Source organism: Melozone crissalis, unplaced genomic scaffold, assembly GCF_028551555.1.
Source record: "Melozone crissalis strain CALT ecotype California unplaced genomic scaffold, PUWL_Pcris_2 ptg000029l_1, whole genome shotgun sequence".
NCBI lineage: Eukaryota > Metazoa > Chordata > Aves > Passeriformes > Passerellidae > Melozone > Melozone crissalis.
This window is the reverse complement of record NW_026535807.1, coordinates 14,052,699-14,061,717: the sequence shown is the minus strand read 5'-3', so window position 1 is coordinate 14,061,717 and position 9,019 is coordinate 14,052,699.

The following is a 9,019-nucleotide window of genomic DNA, read 5'->3' as shown; positions in this document are numbered from 1 at the left end:
GGACTGTGCTGGCAGAGGGCAGGACTGGGCTGTGTGGACAGAGTGAGGACACAAAGGGCTGTTTGGGGGCTGCCAGCACCAGGGTGTGGCTCACTCAGGTCAGTATGGTTTTGGCCACTGGCCTCCCTAAACACAGGGTTAGTGGTGCTGGGAGCAGGAAGCTCCCTGGGAATCCCTCACAAAGGCTGCACAAGACAGGACAGGTTTGCTCCTCTGCATAACGGATTCCACCTCTAGGCACCCAGTACTCACACATAAACTTTTAATATTTGCCACTGTGCAGCTTCTTGTACAATCCATCCATTTTCTAAAAGATCATTCCTTTGTTGAAATGCAGCAGCTGTTGATGGGAAAACCTCAAGGTGAGACCAGGAAGGGCTCACACACAACCTGGCATCTCATAAGGGCCAGGCCTGTGAAAGGCAAAGAGCATGAAGAGCTCAGCAGCACTTCAGCCCCTGACGTTTTGGTGCCTCTGCTAACACAAAAGAGGAGATGCACTGAAGGATTAAGTGTTGGTCCATTGGCTTGCCCTCAGATTTACATTCATTTCCCACTTCAGGACAGAAATGTTTCTTTCTCATGAGAGGAATAAAAATTTCAGCGTTACAGAGTAAGAAAAGGCACACATATATTTTCAGACAAACTTAAAAGTTAAGAAATATGCAAATTATTCTTATGGCTAACTGTCTATTTAGGTCACAAATGCTAAACAGCAAACTATTTCCCCCCAGGATCTATTAGCAAAAATGGTCTCATAATTAAATGCAGTTTTTAAGGTATGAAGGACAGACACATAACCTTTCCTACCTCCTGCCTTTGGAAACCAGAAGGGTCAAGTTTAGATTCTCACCTTGTGTTCAGATGCCAGGCCTGAACCACACAAACTTGGGTGTTGTAGGATCCAGTAAAACAAAACTAGCCACCAAACCAAACAGAATGGATGGCAGTGACGGGCAAAACACTCAGTAATGCCATGACACAGAGTGGCAGGACAAGTAATTCTGTCATGGGGAATTTCCATGGATACTACAACCAAACTTCCATAAAGTTATGGAAGAAAAACATCTGTAGGTTGTAGCCTGTGAGCTCCTCTTTTTGCTACCAAAGCCCTAAACAGCAGATTGGAATTCTGCACCTCTGATCATCATCTATTTAGCAAGATACTGAGGTGGTTTTTTATTTAACAAATTGCAATGGAGCTTTCATCTCTTCCTTTCAGATGTCACATCATCTCTGGTAGCTGCTGTGAATGACAAGGAGTCATTCAGACTCCTGTCCCCAAGGCCAGCAACTACCTTTGTACATTGCTTTGATTTTCTGTGAATAAAAGATCACTTACAAGCCTGAAGAGATGCATTATTCATCTTTGAACTCCCCTGAAAATCATTTTAAGCTGTTTATAGCTCCAGTCACTTGGAACTTGGGTGCACAGCTTTGACTCATGACCAAACAGGTCTGGCCAAATTCCTCCTGAGGTGCCAGGCAGGGGCCATGCTCAGGAGGATCTGTTCTTACCTTGGTGACAATGCTTCTCCCAGACACCTGTGTTTGACCCAGAGCACAGCACCTCCCTTTGCCCATGCTGGGAATACTGCTACCTCCTACTGCACTGTGTCACACACACACAGAGCACAGGGCTATCCACACCTTTTCCTGGTGAAAAATGTATTTTATAGGGACATTTACATTGAAATATTCTCTTGTTTCTCCTCCTGTGACATGCCTTCAACTTGCATTGCCTTAGCAGCAACTGTGTACTTCCTTCTTTACCCTGAGGATTATCTTCCATTGGCTTTGAGCTACAGAATACACATTAACACACCAGGCCAACCAGGCCCTTCCTTCCTCTTTTTTCTTAACCTCCTCTCTAGTACATGAAGTCTAGATTAAGTTTATGGTGTTTTTCTTGCTGAAAACATGAGATAGTTTACCCAGAGTGTTTTTCCATTTTCCACCCAGACAGAACCAAGAAGGGAATCAGGAACACACCACACTTTGTCTCTCTGGGTTTGCAAACTGTGCTCGTAAAAAGTGCTGGGTTTAATGTGGGCTTGTCAACAAGCTCATTCTCTACAGCAAGTGACAATTTAGACTGTCTTCCAGAATTTTTAATGAGGGATCCCCTAACAGGATTCAGGGATCTCAGCAGGATTTTAAGAGCCTTACACAATGTCATTGTAACCAGAGTCTGGCACTCCACAAAGCAAAGCAGCCCAGCAGTAATGACACCAACAGAGCTTTCATGTCAATGGCTCTCCTTTAGTTTTACAAGAGTGACTGCAGAAGAAACAACAAGCAGGAACATTTGTTCCAACCTTAATTGCTACCTTCAAAACCAGAAAATTAATTTCGTATAGCCATGTTGTGCTCCTGGTTTCAATGCACATGTATAAATAGTGCTTTTTAAAACCTCTCTGGCAGCTCTCTGAAGAACTACATTGCAACAACAGCTCCAAATTTAAAGTCAAAAGATATTTTTGGTGTAAGATTTTCATCTCCTTTCTGGCAAAGAAAAACTGTCTTGCAAAAATACTTCTGAGACTCCTCCAACTACAGAACATCTGTGGAGAGCTGCTGTGAATCTGAGGAGGGGGAAGGCTTCCAAAAGGACTTTGAGAAACCCTGATTATTTATACTCTCATATTTCCCTTTCTCTTCCTACTACCTCATGGTGTAGTGGACACACCATTCATAATAAAACTACTAAACACAGAGGATTTCTGACATTATTCCACCTCAATGTGACCTCCTTCATCTCCTCCAAGTGTCACAGCCATAGGCTCAACTTTGCATATTTTGATTTTTTTTTGTTGTTGTTTTTGCAGGTAAATCAATTTCCTAAGACTTCAGAAGTTTATGAGGTGGTTCTGGTCCTGCTACCAGCCAAGGATCAGTCAGCCACGTCTGAGCAATCCTTACAGAATCACTTTGAAAGTGCAGGAGGGTCTCCAGCCTTGAGATACGGACTAACCAAGGAAATTAAAAGAAGATACTCAGCTGTAGTAGTTCTCTCAGAGCCATCTACCCCATGTCACACCCAGTGTGCTCCCCCTTTCCCGGTGCATTTCCCCTACATTTTCCTCTGTTTACTCCAGTACCAGCAAAGGTCCTATTTTTGTAAAGAAATGCAATACTGTGCAGAGGCTGGGGAGGGCGAGTCACACAGATCCCACAGGAGCTTCTGCCAAAACTCAGAAGCCCAAAATCAAGTCTTTTTTCCATTTAATTATGAAACCTCTGCTCCTTGCATACAAGAGGGGAAGTTTTATGCCTGTGGAGTGTTTGCTCCTGTAACTTTTTCCTCTTGTCCAAAAAAAGAAAAAAAAAATACCCAATGAAAGGGCCACATCAAGTCTGTCACTGAGAAAAGCAATATTTTCCAGATAGATACAGCCCTTTCCTGGGTTACTGAGGCTAAAATATTCTTTAAAAAACCTCTCCATGAAATTAAGATATTAAATCTCAAGTTTATACTTTCGTTTTTCCTTGGGAGATTTTTGTGCAACTCTCCATTAGTCTGAGCTAGATACCTAGCTAATACCTAGAACAAAGGCTCCTACTGGTTCAAGTGATCAATTTTAAACTCTTCTCAAACTGAAGAGTCTGTCAAGACTTACTGAAGTGAAGGGGCGAACGACCATCCTGGTAATGCATCGAACTCCGACTTTATTGATCAATCAATCACCTTAAATAACAGTGCTAACGAACGCCATGAATATTCTGTAATCCAATGTCATGATAGGCTAACAGAGAAATTTCTAACCACTCCCTTTGTTTTAGAATACCTACAATTGTTTATTAAAGACAGAAACCAAAACAGAAACCAGAAACTAAAACAGAAACTAGTGTTCCCAAAACCTCTACATCTGTTCTCAGGATAACAGGCCTTCCCAAGGACGGTGTTCTGCTTGCCATGGGAAGACAAGCTGAGAACTTTATTGTTTATAGAGTGATGCCTGAGAGAGTCTAATTGTTTATACAAGTCAGAAGGCTGAGAACTGTTAGAAACGGCCTTACTTTTCCCTTATACTTTTCTCTCAATTTTATGTCTCATGGCCTTTTCTTTAAGTCATTCTCCGACATAGACTCTCTGTACAATCCTCACATTTCAGTACAAACAATTTTAGAGGAAAATATCCAAAAATTGTCATTCTGAGTTGCAAAAGCTTTGAATTCACAAATATTTCAGTGTGTCAGGGACAGTTCTCTGGCAAACTTGAGTGTTATTTTTCCTGGAATAAGTGATCAAATGAGCTGATGTGAGTCAGTCTCTGCAGTACACAACACACAAGGTTTTTCATTAATCCAGACCAGATCAGAACATTAAGTTGATGCTGGTACATTAAGTGGGGCAGAGGAAAGGCTGCTGGTTTCTAGCACCAGTTCCTGGGGGAAAGAAGGATTTGGGATTGGAGGACTCACTGGGGCTGGGAAGAGATTCCATTTCCTACAGCGTTTGGTATTACCTCCACGTTTAGCCTTGGCTGAGTAACAATCCATCTTTCTTGGGCACAAAGCAACACACCAAACCCAGAACCACAACAAAGAGGATGTGTGCTCCTAAATCATCAGTTCAGGGTCTCACTGCAATTTAAAATGGAGTCATCTGACAGGGATTATCTCTGTGGCTTGAGAAATAAAGGACAATACCCTGGGTGGGAAGACATGCTTTCAATCTTTGTCACCTAACTGCTGCCAGAGGACAAGCATGGTGGAAACCAGTCCCAAACATGAAACACAGACACCACATTTCCTCACTGCCCTTTTTCCAAGGGCCAGCAAGTGAACGCCTGTGACTCACAGAAACTGGGGCTGAGCCACATTTCTGAAGGCAGAAAGACTGCAGAAACACAGCTCCAGCATGAAGGAGAAAAAGATCTTTGTGGCAAACTGAATCTAGCAACGTCACTGGGAGCTCCTGACTTCACCCTGCTCTGCCTGGCTGCACGCTCCAACCACCACCACCCCACATACCTGCCAAACCAGCCCCATCCAGCCCACCTGGAGCCCTGCCACCAGCAGCTGGACAGGAGATGACTGATGCAGTTGTAAAGCAACATCTAATGAAGAAATTCTTTTCATTTCAGGGCTGTAATTAAGCCATACCTCGCAACACAGCCACTGGCTGAGGCAGGAAGGCTGCTGTGGGTTGTACCAGGAGAAGCAGGAGATGGAATCAGGTTGTTATTCCACTTCAGACCAGTCCACGTTGGCTTGAGCCAACCTCAGACCAGTTTAATGTAGCTGTTTCCTTGCCTGTTTCTGCTGCCTGGCAGGTCTCCCAGCTAAAAGGGCTGCTTGCACTGCTGTGGCACAGAGGAGGGTGCTCTGGCTCTGGTCAGGAAGGTGTCGTCCAGGTTTCTGGGGACTTTGGTACAATGGAAGGGGACACTGCTACAGCCACAGAAACTGCAAGGTCCCACTGCCAAATGTTCCACCTCCAAACAGCTTCTCAGCCCCACTGCTCCCACTGTCCCTGCAGACCCACGGCTGTGGTTTCATTGTACAGGGACACAAACACTCCATACATGCACTTACAGCAGCAGATTTAAGCCCTTCCAAATTAGCTCCATCTCCTGCACATCAAGCTGAACACGTCCCTCCGGCGGGCTGCCCGGACAGCTTAGGCAGCTCCCAGGTGGGCACCGCTGCCTGCTGAAATGCTCAACGCTGAGCTGACAGCTCCCTCCTCTGACAGACAGTAACACAAGCGGCCTGAAGTCTGTCCGAGCGTCCCTCGGAGCAAGGGACCTGAATAACCGAGGATATTACGCATTTTCTCCCATTTTTTGAATGCAGGCAGAGAAGTCTCCAGAACAGCTTCCCGGTGGTACAGGACTGCCCAGCCAAACACAACCAGCTCTTAAAACTTCAACTCCATCCTGCCCTGCTGCAGCTGGTCAGGGGGAACCTTCCACAGCAGCAGGGCATGGCCAGGCCCTCCAGCTGTGTCAGCACATGCCAGGGCTCCTGCTGTGGTCCTGCTGTGCTTTGGCTTCTCCAGGATGCAGCAGGAGCCAGCAGAGCACAGGCAGTGTCCTGCTCAGGCTCCTGTAGGTCACTGGCAGGTCTGTCTGTCCTTCCCACTCAGTTTCACACTGAGGGGTACCACTGGTCCTTTGCTTCTGACTGTGAGGGAAATATTTGATTTAATGAGCATTTAATGGCAGGACAAAATCACATATGAAAACTCAGCTGTTTTCCCTGATGTGCTCCCTCTGCTAGGATTAAGTCAAGTGTTGCATGTGCTGAATGTTTGTGCCCCACACTTAACCAGTTTTTTGCTGGTTCTTGCAACAAAACTGGAAAAGGGGAGCATGGGCACTTCACAGAAAAAACAGCTTTGGCATAATAAAATGTTGTGGAAATCTAATTATTTCAGGATCAAGTTGCATCATTATGTTCTCTTCTGCTTACCCTTTAAAACTAAAAGGGAAAGGGGTTTTACTTCACTTTTATTTCTAGCACAATTCACTAGAGCTCTTCCAAGTATTTTTAAATTTAGAAAAGAGGAAGAAAACAAATTATCTCAAAGTGCACAGAAAGATTTTACTATTAAATGCCTTACTGTACAATTGAAATATATTCCCTTTCTATTCTATATTCCTTTGTTTTATACGGCATTGATATTTGTCTAATAGAGTTATTGCTGGATTCTACTAAACATCTCTGAATTTTCTGTGTTCTGCTCCATTTACAAACTCAAAGTTCTGGAATTATTTTGGGTTTGATCATAAACTCAACTCCACTGGTCTTGTTTGCTGCCTATTAGTCAAACTACACTTCTCTGACAGGGTTTTTAATTCAATTAAGTTTCTCTGAACATACCACAAAGTAAAGTTATTGCCATTTCATTTTCTTGCCACAGCAGCTACTGCTCACTGAAAGACAACAAAATGCCATGTACAAGCTTAAAGCAAAGCTGTTGTGTTGGTGTGAAATAAACTACATAATTCAGCTTTCAAGTGACACACAAGCTGAAAGAATTGTGTAGAAAAACAAATGACTTGCAACAAGATGATAGTGGACTATAGGAAAGGCTTTCAGAGCTGCAGGAGGAGCCTGTGCCCTATTTGTGGAACACAGGAAGGTGGGTCACACCAGGATTAAGGGATGAGCTCGTGCAAGTCACTGCAGTCTGGAGCTGTTGAGCCCAAGGGCCAGCCAGGGTCCCGGAGGGGTGCAGCCTCCTGGATGCACATTCCCAGGTAAGGACAAAACAACTTTCAGTTCAGGCAGTAAATCCCCTTCACAGGAGGAGACCAGCAGGAAGCCACACCTGGACAGGGAGCACAGACCCCAGGGTGCTCGGATGCCTTGGCTGCAGGATTTCAGAGTGCTGGCTGCACCCATGGAGGCAGAGGACAGGCAGGGAGACACACAGTCCTTGGGAGGCTGGTGTTCCTCTGAGCCTCAAGGCCTTCCCACCAGGATTCTCCCAGCAGGAGCACAGAGCTGCTTTCTCCTGCTGCTGTAGTCCTGCAACAGGACCTGCCAATGCCACCTTGGAGGTGCCTGTGCCCAACACTTCAGCAGCACTGATCTGGGGCTCTGGGCAGCCTTTCCCCAGCCACTGCTACAGACCAGCAAAGTTTTGGAGCTTCTGCTCCCCCTCTGCACATCAAAGGCTTTGGAATTCATATCTGTGTGAGCAGTAAAATTTTCTTCTGTTAAAATCCTCTCCAGAGCACAGGACTGCTCCCTTCACCAGGGCTGTCATGACAGCAACACATCAAAGCACCCATGGGCCCAGCAAATACCACCCATGGGCAGACACAAGTGAGCTAATTGCTACAGCAGCAGGGAAGGAGGAGGGTAAAGGACAGGCTTTTAAGGTGGCCACTTCCTTCAGGACTTCAGACAGGTGACTTGCCCTTCAGGATTCTTTATCTGTGAGGCAGATCAAAAACTAAATCCATCAAGGCCTGCACTTGGCCTAAATGTGGTGTAGGCTATGCAGAGAGGAAGACTGATGGCCTACATAGAAGAAATAGATCTCCTTTTGGTTTGGACTCTGCTGGTTTTACTTTTTTTTTATTGGCACCATTGGGAAAGTTCCCATTTGCTTAATTAGGCCACATATGAGGAAATAGGAAAGACACTTGGCGTATTTGGCTTGACCTGCTAATTTTCATTGTTTATTAATCTGAGCCACCTGGGTTCAGATAAAAGTTCTTGACAGTAGGAGCTGGATATCCAAATCAGCTGGGAAGGACAGGTGGTGGGGATTTTGGGTTGGTTTTGTTTTTTCTACAGCAGACACAATCCCACATTTTTATTGTGGTAGACACATGCTTTACACTGCTCAGCTTATAGCCCCAGAACAAAGACAACATTGACATACCATCAGGTTTGGTTGGCAAACACTTCTAGATACTTCTCCCAGTTTCTGACAAGACTTTTAAAAACATATTATAATGCAATTAACTAATGGGCAAGTTATGGAAGCATTCTTAGTAAATCATGTCAATGCTGTGGTGTTTGAAGGAAGCTCTCAGTTCCCTGACACAGAAATTACATTTACTCTTCAGTCAAGTGTATAGCTTGACCAAAAATATAACTCATGGTATATTCCCTAAGGGAAAAAAACCTTATCAGCTACTGTATGCTATTATTTCTTCTCAGTCCTTGTTTTTGGCTTCTTTTTTTTTTTTCTGATAGCTGTAAACAGACTTGAAAGACTGTCTGAGTTTAGTAGAACTGATTGCAAAAGATATCTCTGCAATAAAAATATCTGCAAAAGATATTCAGGGGTGTTTTAGCTATTCAGTTAATAAACCATTTTTCCCCCTGTGTGGGCCTTTACCTTGGCTAAAAAATAAATTGAGGGGAGGAGGGGCTTATGTTTATGACCAAACTAATAGTTTCAGAATACATTGCCTTTAATTTATAAACAAAGTCTCCAAATTTGTGTGAGAAGAGCTGCACTTCTGCAGCTTGTCTGCACCTTTCTCACCCTTGACACAGAAAACTTACTGGGTCCTGGCCATCATGAAAGTCAGGATGAAAACTGTTT